Genomic DNA, 12,238 nt, shown 5'->3' on the forward strand with positions numbered 1-12,238 from the left:
AAGCGCAATTGTGAGGCAGGTGCCATTCCAGATATGTTGACATTGTACAATCTTCTGGATAATCAGATCTTCCCCACACTGACAACTCTTATTCCGGTTGCCCTAACAAACCCAGTTAGCAGCTGTAGCTGTGAAAGGTCTTTTAGTGTCTTTCATCAGCTCCATACCTGGCTGAGAAGGACCATGGGTCAAAGCAGACTCCAGCACCTGGCTGTGATGTCAGTTGAGAAAGAGATGCTTGAGAGACTTGACCACCAAAATGTGATAGACAGATTTGCCAACCTCAAGGTGAGGCGACATAGGTTAAAAGAAAAGAAAAAATCTGCAGAGCCATAGTAGTATCTGCAGCAAAGATTGTTTCATACATTGTATACATTGTACCATAGGCCAAGGTGTCTCAATTTTTCTAATTTTTTTATTAATATTTTGTACATTTGTACATTTCAAGGACTCTTCTATTTTTGGAGTGTATTTTTTGTGTATCTGTATTATATTACACATACGCATTAAAAGTGAATCTCTGTCCAAAAAATGCACTCAGTTTACTTTTTACTCATTATTCTCCCCCAGTAATTAAGGTTAGGATATGTTTGTTTTTTTTATTCCAATCCATTCTTCTTTGGCAGTAGTAGTCTTTAGCAGCATTTAAATAACCTTTATCAGATTTGATGGTTTTGTTACAGACTTTTCAAAAAAAGTGTTTTGCTTTTCTTTCACAAATGTGGGTATCAAATTGAGTTAAAATGTACAAAACAGTGATGTCATGTTTTGTGACGAGGACCCAGGCACAGAGAGACTTGATGAATTTAAGAATCTTATGATTTAATAAAGAAATTTGCAGACTTGCACAGAGATGGTAAAATTATGATGACTGATAACGGAGATGAAGACGACAGACGACGAGGACAGGGAGGAACAGGGGTTTAAATGCTCCAAGGAGACAGTCAGAGAGACCTCGGGACAACTGCAATACCAAACGCAGTTTAAGGATGCAGGGACAAACAGACAGGGATGACATCTCATCATGACGAGTAAAGTTTATCTTTCCTGGCTGGGCAGCTCTCAGCACCCTCAAAGCTCTGATTCTAGAATTGCCCCTGCTGTGAAATGTCTCGTTTCATTTAACCACAAGCTCATTGATCATGTCAAGTGCATAACTTTTGTAGTGAAGATGTTATGCATATCAAATTTCAAAAAAGCAAATAGGTCAGTAGGCTAACATGATTTCAGTATATGAATATATACAACATTTGATATCGCCTGCTGCTATTTTTATGTATTTACACAATTTCCAGACTGTGACTACAGGTTGTGAACACTGATTGGGCTGCCACTAAGAAATGATACTCCGCATGGAGATTTTCATCCGACTTCCATCTGACCCATTAAAACAATCCTGAATGGGCAATATTTGTAACCGATATTTGTTGAATACCAGTTTTTACATGGTTACTATGTCTCATCTCAATGTCTCATAGAGATGAAACCTATGAGACATTGTGGGACACAGTAGTATAAGATGCCCCTGGGGCAACAAACAGGCTAGTACCACCCCTGATTGCAGTCACATTATGTAAGGTGTGAGTGAGGGTTAAAATCTTTGGGAAGAGATCCAAGACTGCATTGTATGTGCTAGCTGGTGATATAAGCCAATACCTCTGTATTAGTTACTCAGAGTGCGTGTAGTAGGACATCCTCAGACAGGTGGATGTAGTTAACCAGGTAGAGCAGGTCATCTACTAATACAGTCCTGATCAAAAGTTGAAGACCACTTGAAAAATGGCAAACAATCATATTTTGCATGGTTGGATCTTAACAAGGTTCCAAGTAAAGCTTCAACATGCAACAAGAAATGGGAGTGAGTCAAAACATTTTTGAGCATGCAATTTATTGAAAACAACGCTTAAACTGAAACAGGCTGTTCAGCTGATCAAAAGTTTTGGACCACACGCCTTTAAAAGGCAAAATCTGTGCAAAAACGAGTAATCGTTGTAATTTTCTGTCAGGTAGACACATGGCGTTCTGATGGCAAAGGCAAAAAAACTTTCCCCTTTTGAACGTAGTCGGATTGTTGAACTGCATAAGCAGCACCAAGGTGGGACACAGAAAAACAGTGATTTGGAATTTCTTAAATGATCCTGAGGGTTATGGAACAAAAAAAGTCAAGTGGAGCCCACAAAATAATTTCCACAAAAGAATTGTCTGTTTACGCAAGACTCTTGCAACATTTGTGCAGTGGCAAATCTACAAGTGTGTGGAGAGTTTCTGTAAGTCAAAGGTTCATTAACTGAGCTCAGGCTCACAGACTCAAGCTGTCTCTTGCTCGGTATGTAGCATCAGGTGGCATGTTACTCAGTCTTCAAGCATGACAGTAGATGACTAGCAGTACTGGTGGTTTTGCCAAAGCAAGGCAGATTCAGATAGATGAATGAATTTATCACATGCCATGATACATATTTATATTTTTTCAGTAGTTGTCATAAGTATTGGAGCTTGGTAAAAAATAAAATGTTCTCCTCAAGTAGCAACAGCTGTTCCATTCAAGGTTACTCAGAAAGCTCTTACATCCAATGTCAAAGTGGAGGTCAAGTGACAGAAAGGAGCTAGCTGAAGCAGTTAGCTAAAAAGCTCACTGTATACGATCAAGTAGAAATCTAACTAGAAGCCAACATGATGTTGTCATGGCTGTGTCCAGGCAGGCAGGATGATAGACACAAGTGCAGGAGGCAAAAGTAAACCAAAAAAAAAAAAAAAACTCAACTTTTTTGCTGGCACGTGTTACGGCCCTAGCAGGGCCTCCTCCTGAAGGTGCTGTGTGGGCGTGTCCTTCAATCTCTTCTGCCTGAGATGCCACCTTTCTCTTTTACACAGCTTACTCACATCAGTAATTAAAGGGATTTAAGCTCAGGGACAGGTGAGCTCTGGTCCAGGACCAGTTTTATGGTTATGTTCAATTATATGCGGATGCGTCGAAGGATTCAGCCAGTCAAATTGGTGTAGCAGTTGTGGTCCCAGAGTTCATGGTTAAAATAAGAAATAAAATAAGAATAAGAAACTGATAGACTGTCAGTATTCACTGGAGAACTGCTTGCAATTCTGTTGGCGGTTCATTGGGTGGAAGATATCAGGCCATTACAAGCTATTGTTTGTTCAGATTTGAGAGCATCATTGCTTAGTTTACAGTGTAGTCACTCAGATGCGAGAACAGATATTCTAGCAGAAATTCGGCAGACACTATTCAGGATAAACATGATGGGTCTTACAGTTGTGTTTCTATGGATTCCAGCCATTATGGAATAATGGGGAATGAAATGGCAGACACAGTGGCGAAGCAAGCCACAAAACATGGGACATGTCAGGCTGTTAGTTTTGGTCAAGCTGAAGTGAAGAGTATCATACGGCAAGAAATGAGGGGTAGATGGCAAAAGCAGTGGGAGGAGGAAAGGAGTGGACGGTGGTTGTATACAATACAAAGGGGGGTAGGAGAAATGAGGACCACTGGAAGGAGCAGGAGAGAGGAGGTGGTCATATTGAGATTGAGATGCAGGAGCTTTCCTCTCTTCAGGGGCTCTCTCTGCAGGAGGGGGAGATACAGGAGAGGTGGAGGAAGATCTCAGCCTGGGTGTTTATTGTCTTATGTAGTCTGGAAGATGAGTGGATGGTGGGGTGGGTGCAGTTTTCTCTGTGGTGGGGTTGGGTGGACTGTCCCGGGCTCTGTGGGGCCGGGAGGCGCTGCTGCACTGGGCCCCGGTCTGGATGGGCCTGGGCCCCCTTTCCCTGGCGGGTCGCGGAGTATGGAGGTGCCTACTGGGGTCAGCGGGGGAACTGGCCCCAGGGAGGGGTCACTTGCCCCTCCCTTCCTTCCCTCCCCATCTCCAGCTGCCTCCCTCTTCCCGCTCCACCACAACCACCCACACATGCAGGGCCTTGGAGTAGGGGTATGTCACCAGGGTGCAGAGGAGGCTACCCCCCCCCGTCCCCCCCCCCCGTCCCCTTCGGGCTGCCTCTGCCTCAATTTTATCCCACAACTTAGACATTCACATTACTCACACTCTCATTACACATACATATAGGATCTTGGGGGTGGGCACGATACACGGAATCCAAAGTACCATCAGGGTGTACGACCTCACCCCTGGCGTCGTTGCCCACCTCTCAATTTTAAATACACGTAGACGTTGAGGGCTAGCAGGAGGGACCATGCGCTTACCTGCTGCTCTCTGGCAGGTAGCTCCATGCCCTCCTGGGTTTTAAATGCACCTTAGAACACACATGCATCAACACTACAATGAGCGGGTGGAGGGAGGTTTGGAGTCTTCTCTCACCCCCATTCTCTGCGGCCTGCTGGAGCGGGGGGGCTAGGAGGAGGAGTTGGCCGTCCGACTGCGGTCTGGAGTGTGGGGCCTCCCTGCTGCTGCGGAGTCGGGGCGGTCTGCCTCTCCCCACCTCAGGGAAAAGGGTAACACCACCTGGGTCTGGGTGCAGTTCCCCCCTCCAGGGGCAAGGGTACCTAGACCCGGTTCGTAGAGTACGCTTGGGGAGTGTGATCGTGTGTACAGCGTCTCTTTATGTCTGTCTCCACGTTGGTTTAGTGTGGAGTAAGTGCATATGAGAGCATGAGGGTGGGAATGGATGTTTGTATCTGTGTGTGCCTGTATTTCTGTATCTATATGTCAGGTTGGGTGTCAGGCGCCACCTCTCTGGGGACATCTCAGGCCCTCCAAGGTTTGGAGGCCTATCTCCCCCTACCACCACTTCCCCTGCCAGTGGCGGATTCCCTCAGACATTGGTGCGTTGATGGTTCTTTGTGTCCGGGGATGGGCGTCCAGGTACACACCGGCTCACTCCTTGGCGGCCGCTTATCGGGGCCTGGAGCCTGGGGCTCGCTCGGGCCACTTCGGAGGTGGGGTGCCCTCGGCCTCTCGGCAGTGGCGTGTCTAGAAAATTTTTGTTGGGGGGGCCAGGTAGGGGCACAGATTTGGAGAAGGGTGGCAGATTTAATTGGCAGATAATGTTTAAAAAAAAAATTCTACTAACCCTTAACCATAATTCAATAATCCTATAAACCTAATAACCGAATGCGCTTTTAACTCTTATTAGAATGAGATTTTAACCACTACGGTGCAAAGTTTTTAGATACTGCGTTGATAAAGTACAAGAGATACAATCAGTGCTTTGTCAGTGTTTACTCAGCATTCAAGGACAGCAATATTTGCATAGTATTTTTACTGACATATACTGCACATATGTTTTGGGCAAAAACATTTTTGAATATTAAAATACGAACATTTGTAGCAAACAATTGACAAATTAGCCAATGCCAATGTAAAACTTTATCTGCCTGTTAAAAAAAGAAGATAATCTTCTCACAAACTGGTGTTTGATTTTGAAACAGGAAAAAAGTGGAGAAACAACTGAAAAGACTAATATTTGAATAAAACCTGAAAGCAAGTAAATACTTTCTATGCTGCCTTATGGTAAACTTTGGTAATATTGATAAAGAACAACACTGGCTGATGATGAAATACAGTCAGCTGGCATGGTGACACTGCCAGTATTAACCTGCAGGGCTGGACTGGGACAGAAAATCAGGCATTTTGACTACAGACCGACCCACCAGGTATTAAAGCCATAAAGCCTTTGAATGAAAACAAACCCTGTTGTGACAGTGATGTACAGTCTTTTTGGTATATGTATGATTTCTATACATTTTACGTCAGATAAAAACTTTGGTTGTAAGATTTAGATAATTATTTAATAAAAGCTAGATATTTTAAATGAGAATAAGAAAGAAAAGTATTTCTTTGTGCCACCTTTCCCTGTTAATGCCCTACCTGGCCCCCTGGCAAAACTTTGCTAGACCCGCCCCTGCACAGTTACCAGCTGTCAGCTACATAAAAAAGGATCCTGGTGGGTGGTCTTCACGTTTCCCTCTCACCAGATATCCAAACCGACATCATGACCAGCAGCTTTACAGCTGTGGCTCCAGCAAACATCAGCTGATACTAGAAATTAATATTAAATAAATTCTAACAACAGCCGATCAAGCTTAAACGTGCTGCTGTTGTTTAGCGCAACATCTGCTGGTTTCGTCTTTCTGGCGCAAAGTGGGCGATAAACAAACAAGAGAGAAAAGCCGATCAGCTGATCATCGATCAGTTTCATGATTGAAGTAGCAACAGGAGAGGCAGGATGAGAGAAGAGGCAGCTGTGCAGCGTAAAGACAGAATAAATCCAGCTTTGTGTCTTTTTCCATTCTAGCTGAAGTCCGGGACAAACTGCGTCTCTTCTCAGCTCAATACGAAACGTGTAATATTTTCTCTGATTGAGGGACCATTCCATTTTTTTAAGGAGCCGTTGGCAACTCTACTAACTAACCTTATGAATAAAATAAAGTTCACTATCAGTAACATCATAGCAACCGAACAGCTGTATAAAAACTCCAAGCTGGCTAGAACGCAGTACGAGTTATTGCAACTGACAGTAAAAAGTCAGCAACATGAAAATAAACTCCACCTAAACTTGGTTTATATCTGACCCAGATAGACTGCAGGTCATAACTTCTTACCTGAAGTTCAGTTCACCTGACACTCGGACTGGCGGCTGCCTCGGGGCTCTCCTCCTGCCTCCCCTTCCCTCATCCACCTGCTGCCTCTGTGGAAGCCCCGCCATAGCCACCACCAAACAACGGAGTTATTTCTACACATCGACCTGCATCTGGCCAATCCACCACCTCTCATTGTTCATGCCGTTACAAAAAAAATAAAAAATAAGTCAAATAAGCCCGATGGCCAGTCCAGCTATGTTAACCTGCAACCAAATCTGCAGCTCCATACAGCAATGTTACGACTTAGATTATATCTTATAACTCATAACTCTTATGTTAGCTGCCCTCAGTAGCATACTGTCTGAAATATTCCACGGCTGCAATAATTCTTTAAGTGTTATTTTTTCCTTGGTATTCTAATTTCACCGAAGTTTACTAAACTCAACAAACTTGATATTACTTACCGGGACATTTATTCTGTCCTCATTTTCTTTCACCGAAAAATTGTTTCCTGCGGTGCCATCTTTCGTGCTTGGCTCTCCTACCTTTGCTAACGTGATGCACATAGCGCAGAAGCCGATGCTGCATTCACTTACACTCGGATATCTGAGCGTCACCGTGAAAACATAATCGGACATTTGATATTTGATTGAATTTTATTGTTTTGCCTTTGGGGTGGCACCTGGGGTGGCCAGTCTGGTTGGGGGGGTGGCCTGTGCCCCCCCAGGCCACCCCGCTGGACACGCCATTGCCTCTCGGCCTGGGGCTCGGTCACTCAGGCACGGCTGGCTGCCGGCAGAGCTCACAGGCACGTCACTGCAACTCCCCCTGGCTTCTGCTCCGCGGCTGCTGAGTGAGCCCTCATCTGGGACTCTCCTCAGCTCTTACTGGAACAGTGGCGCGGCTGCCCCTCTGTTGGTCTTCCTTGGTCTCTTGTGTTCTGGGGGCCTCTGGATGTCTGGAGTTTTGATCTCCTCCATACCTGCTTCATGCCCTGGAGGACGGGGCTGTGGCCCCCCCACACCCTCTAGCAGATCATTACATGAAGAAACCTTTAAAAAAAAAAAAGAAACAAGCGCGTCCATGCTCACAGGTGTACACATGGGTGATCACACCCACAAACTACACCCTTTTTGGCTCCTACCTCAAAGCACACTGTGTTCTGTTGATCTTATGTGCTGCACAATAATGTTTAATATTTAGTATTTACTGTCATATTCCCATATATCATTGTGATGTTGTTTATTCTATTACTCTTGTTCTCTTCTGCTTGTTTTCTTTTTTCTTTCTCAACAGGTGATCCAGGTGATTGATATATGCATTTTTTTTCTCTGCCCATTCTGTTGGTTTTTGTCTTTTGCCCTTCTCCCCCGTCCCTCTTCTCAGCTGTTTCTCTTTCCCTCTTTCTTTCTCCCCTTCTTTCCCCCAGTCAAGTCTGTCCCGTATTCAGTAAGTGAAAATAAAATAAACAATAAAAGGTGAATCAAATGGACCATTACAGCAAGGCTGGGATGGTCAATTTGGTAAAGTAAATCCGTTGGGCATCTTTCTTTGCCTTTAGACAAGAATTCTGATGGCAAAAGAGCCAAACGGGACAGGCCAAAAATAAAAATAAATAAATAAATAAAAAGATTGAGATTGAGATTTGGACATACCGTACTTGGTTAAATACTACATTATTCTTGATTGGGAAACATAATACGGGGAAAAGTGCCTTCTGTGGAGACACAGAAACTATAGAGCATGTGATATTGCACTGTCAGAAATATCAGGTGGAGAGGAGACAATTATCCCAAAACCTTACTAATATGAAAATGAAATTGGATCTGGTTGACCTATTGCAAAAGGATTCTGGCAGTAAGAGTTACCAGGCTTTATTTCAGTTTTTTAAAGCGGGGAAGAGTGTTTGAAAGGCTTTGAGGGTTTTTTTTGTTTGTTTTTTGGGGGGGGGCGTCATTCCAGTCCACACTCCATACTAGTGGTGGCGGTAATGCACCAATCACTTGTTTGCCAACTGCCAATAACATTTAAGAAGAAGAAGAAGCTCTGGGCCAGAGTGCCATGTGAATGGTTACAGCTAGTGAGCTGTGGGTGTTCTGTTGCAGCTAGTAAGCTGTGCGTTTGGTGTATTTGCAATTAGTGAGCTGCTCTCTCTTTTTGACTTGCGTTTTACTTGATTGACCAACGCTTGAGTTTTGTTTGGTTCCTTAAATGGTGATAGCGGCTTGTCCGTCTCTTTTAGTTGAATATTAATAGAAACTTTAATAGAACTCTTTAAATTAACCATTTTGCCTCTGTCTCCTTTTTCTGACCCGGACACATTTTGTTACCCCCCCCCCCCCCCCCAAGACCCCTTTTAGGGGAACGTAAGACACGAGTAAATACAAAACAAAACTGAACTGGAAAACCTAGGAGCACCACTATGAACAGAAAACACAGGCAGGTATGATGGTATGACTCCACACTGAATGGTGAAAAACATAGACAATAAATACAAGAAGGTAAATGAGAGAATGAAGAGCAGGAGGAAAATACAGCTGACACTAATTAAATAGGCAAGACCAGGTGAGCCTACTTTGACATGAGATCTGGACCTTTAAAGTAAAACAGGAAATACAACCGGCCCTGGAGCACAGACTTGATAATATACAGAGGGGACACAGAGGATAGGGACAAGAGTGACATGAGGAGCACAGGAACCAAAACCTAAGAACCAAAACTACAAAACTATGATGAAAACAAAGATCAATAATAATACAAATGTTAACACACTGGGTCACCAAGCCAGGACCGTAACAGATGTGCCTGAAACCCACATACCCACATGATATCCTTACTGGAGGATATTAAAGTTCATCTATATTAGCTTTCAGTCTACACAGAACATTACAAGTAAGTCTGGTTTCAGAAATGTAAGTTTAATTCATGAGCACTTTAGCAGACTTGTACATTTGTAGAACATGAAGTAATATGAAGCAAAATATGATTTTTGCTATTGTAAATATTGGCTTAATCTTTCTCTGCTCCCGATCTTTTTCAGGATTTTTGCAGTAAATTTAGTCATAAAACCACCATTTTATATCCTCTGTTCTCTGTAAATCAAAAAGAAGGTGAAGAGCTCAGCATGCTTGGCCCAGATACATTTTAGTTTCATGTAAACCTTCATTTACTGTCATGATTCCTGATGTAAATAGTGTTTTCAGTGTCATTTTATTAATTGGATATATAAACGGTCTAGTTTGAATTGTACGGAATGTCCAAAAACTATTAAAAATGACCACAGACTGACTCCGTAGTATTTATAAAGAATGTTCAACTTCCTGTCTAAGAATCCTGCATTTGGGTCTTTCCTCCTGCCTGCCACACAGCAACCAAACGACCAAGTTACAACAAATCCAGCAGAGATCAGAAAGCTTGAAATGGACTTTTTTACAAATCTGTTTTCAAAAGCTACACGTGATGAGGCAGTGGTAGCAGAACTTCTTCAATTGCTTCCTCAACTCACTTCAGAGGATCAGGAGACTTCAAACACAGACTTGACATTGGAGGAGCTTACAACGGCTGTTACACAGATGTCATCTGGGAGATCCCCAGGAATAGTTGGTTTACCTGCAGATTTTTTTAAACATTTATTGGGGAAAGACATTTTTGATGTTTTTAAGGATTCTTTTGTTAGGGCTACACTTGCAGCATCTTGTCAGCAGGGTGTACTGTCTCTGCTGCCTAAAAAGGGGGTCCTTGCCCCTTTGAAGAACTGGAGACCAGTGACTCTTTTATGTGCAGACTATAAAATTATTTTAAATGTGTTATCCAATAGATGTAAAAAATTTATTGACCTCCGGATTCAGAGCAGATCAGTTGTATTGTGTTCCTGGCAGATTTATGTTAGACAATTTATTTCTTATGAGAGATATTTTGGATTTATGCAAGACATATGACCTAAATGTGGGGATTGTCTACATTGATCAGGAAAAGGCATTCGATTGTGTAGATCACACTTTTCTTTTTTCAACTTTGCAAGCATTTGGTGTGGGAAATGCTTTTATTTCTTGGGTAAGATTACTCTAGACAAATGCTAGTTGGGTTATGAAGGTGGCAGGTCGGTTTAGCAACCTTATTACTGGGCTTAAGCCCGAGTTGTTTTTTCAGAAACCCGGGATCTTTTGGAGTGTAATTTGTTTCATAGTTAGATGCCTGACTGACACCTGTATAAAACAAAAACTTCACACAATGTTCGAAGCACATAGCGCACAGTCGTAAATTCCCCCTAATTTTGGTATGATCCGAGCTCAGGCACTAGGCGACTGAATACAGCATGTACGCATGTGAGCGAGGGGAGAGAAGCTGTAGCCTGCAGGTTTGCTGTTGGAGAAGTGCAGACAGGCAGACAGAGGAGAGCTTAAGTTTGACCAGGTACCAAAGCAAATCATTCTTACTGTACAAATAATGTTAATATGACGGTGTATCACAAAAGATTGATATCAAACTGATCACTTGACCCATATGACGTTACTTGCTCTTCGAGTGAATTAACAAATGGTGAAATGAAAAGCCGAACAACAACAATGCTGTTTTTTTAGAGAGTCTTAGCTTACATGTGTGTTTATTTCATATTTTCAGTTGTTACCCTCCACGGCTAAATAAAGCACTCGAAATCGGTTTCAGTTATGTACTGTTGAACACAATGGACATAAGGGGCTTCTTTCAAAGAAAAAGCTCAGGTGTTATTTTATATATTATGATTTGTATGTTGTTCAGTATATTTCTATGCAAAACAAGAGTTATTTCAATACACAGCAGTATGTTCACAGTTGATACCAGATATTTACATACACTTTAGGGAAAAAACATTTTTCTTCTGTTAAACATCAATTTAGAGTAAACTTGTTTTGTTTTAGATAAATAAATATTGAAATATCTTTTGAATTCCCTATACAACCGTTGCAAGAGCTTGGTTCGCATTGCCGGCAATAAGTCGGACTCGTTCCCGGTGGGTGATGGGCTCCGCCAGGGCTGCCCTTTGTCTCCGGTTCTGTTCATAATTTTTATGGACAGGATTTCTAGGCGCAGCCAAGTGGCGGAGGGCTTTCGCTTTGGTGGCCTCAGAATCTCATCTCTGATTTTTGCAGATGATGTGGTTCTGTTGGCTTCATCGGGTGAAGGCCTCCAGCTCGCACTGGAACGGTTCGCAGCCGAGTGTGAAGCAGCGGGAATGAGGATCAGCACCTCCAAATCTGAGGCCATGGTTCTCAGCCGGAAAAGGGTGGAGTGCCCACTCCGGGTCGGGGATGAGTTCCTGCCCCAAGTGGAGGAGTTCAAGTATCTCGGGGTCTTGTTCGCGAGTGATGGGAGAAGGGAGCCGGAGATCGACAGACGGATTGGGGCTGCAGCTGCAGTAATGCGGACGCTGCACCGGTCCGTCGTGGTGAAGAGGGAGCTGAGTGTAAAAGCAAAGCTCTCAATTTACCGGTCGATCTACGTCCCTACCCTCACGAGCTGTGGGTAGTGACCGAAAGAACGAGATCGCGGATACAAGCGGCAGAAATGAGCTTCCTCCAAAGGCTGGCCTCTCCCTTAGAGATAGGGTGAGAAGTTCAGCCATCCGGGAGGGGCTCAGAGTAGAGCAGCTGCTGCTCCACATCGAAAGGAGCCAGCTGAGGTGGTTCGGCCATCTGACAAGGATGCCCCCTG

The 12,238-nt window shown here is 43.5% G+C and overlaps 1 protein-coding gene and 1 long non-coding RNA gene across 2 annotated transcripts in view; both read right to left on the minus strand.

Annotated features, from left to right (window-relative positions):
• LOC309698973 overlaps window positions 1–7,296 on the minus strand; it is a 31,704-nt gene extending 24,408 nt beyond the window's left edge. Inside the window, exon 1 of the long non-coding RNA XR_014274227.1 lies at window positions 7,012–7,296. This is a non-coding gene — a long non-coding RNA (uncharacterized lncRNA). The remainder of the gene's footprint in view (window positions 1–7,011) is intronic.
• LOC309698207 (uncharacterized protein) overlaps window positions 1–12,238 on the minus strand; it is a gene marked incomplete at its 5' end in the record, with an annotated part of 316,523 nt that overhangs the window by 247,526 nt on the left and 56,759 nt on the right. The gene's annotated exons all lie outside the window — the stretch shown is intronic.

This window comes from Aulonocara stuartgranti, assembly GCF_965226115.1.
Source record: "Aulonocara stuartgranti genome assembly, chromosome: 22".
Taxonomy (NCBI): Eukaryota; Metazoa; Chordata; class Actinopteri; order Cichliformes; family Cichlidae; genus Aulonocara; species Aulonocara stuartgranti.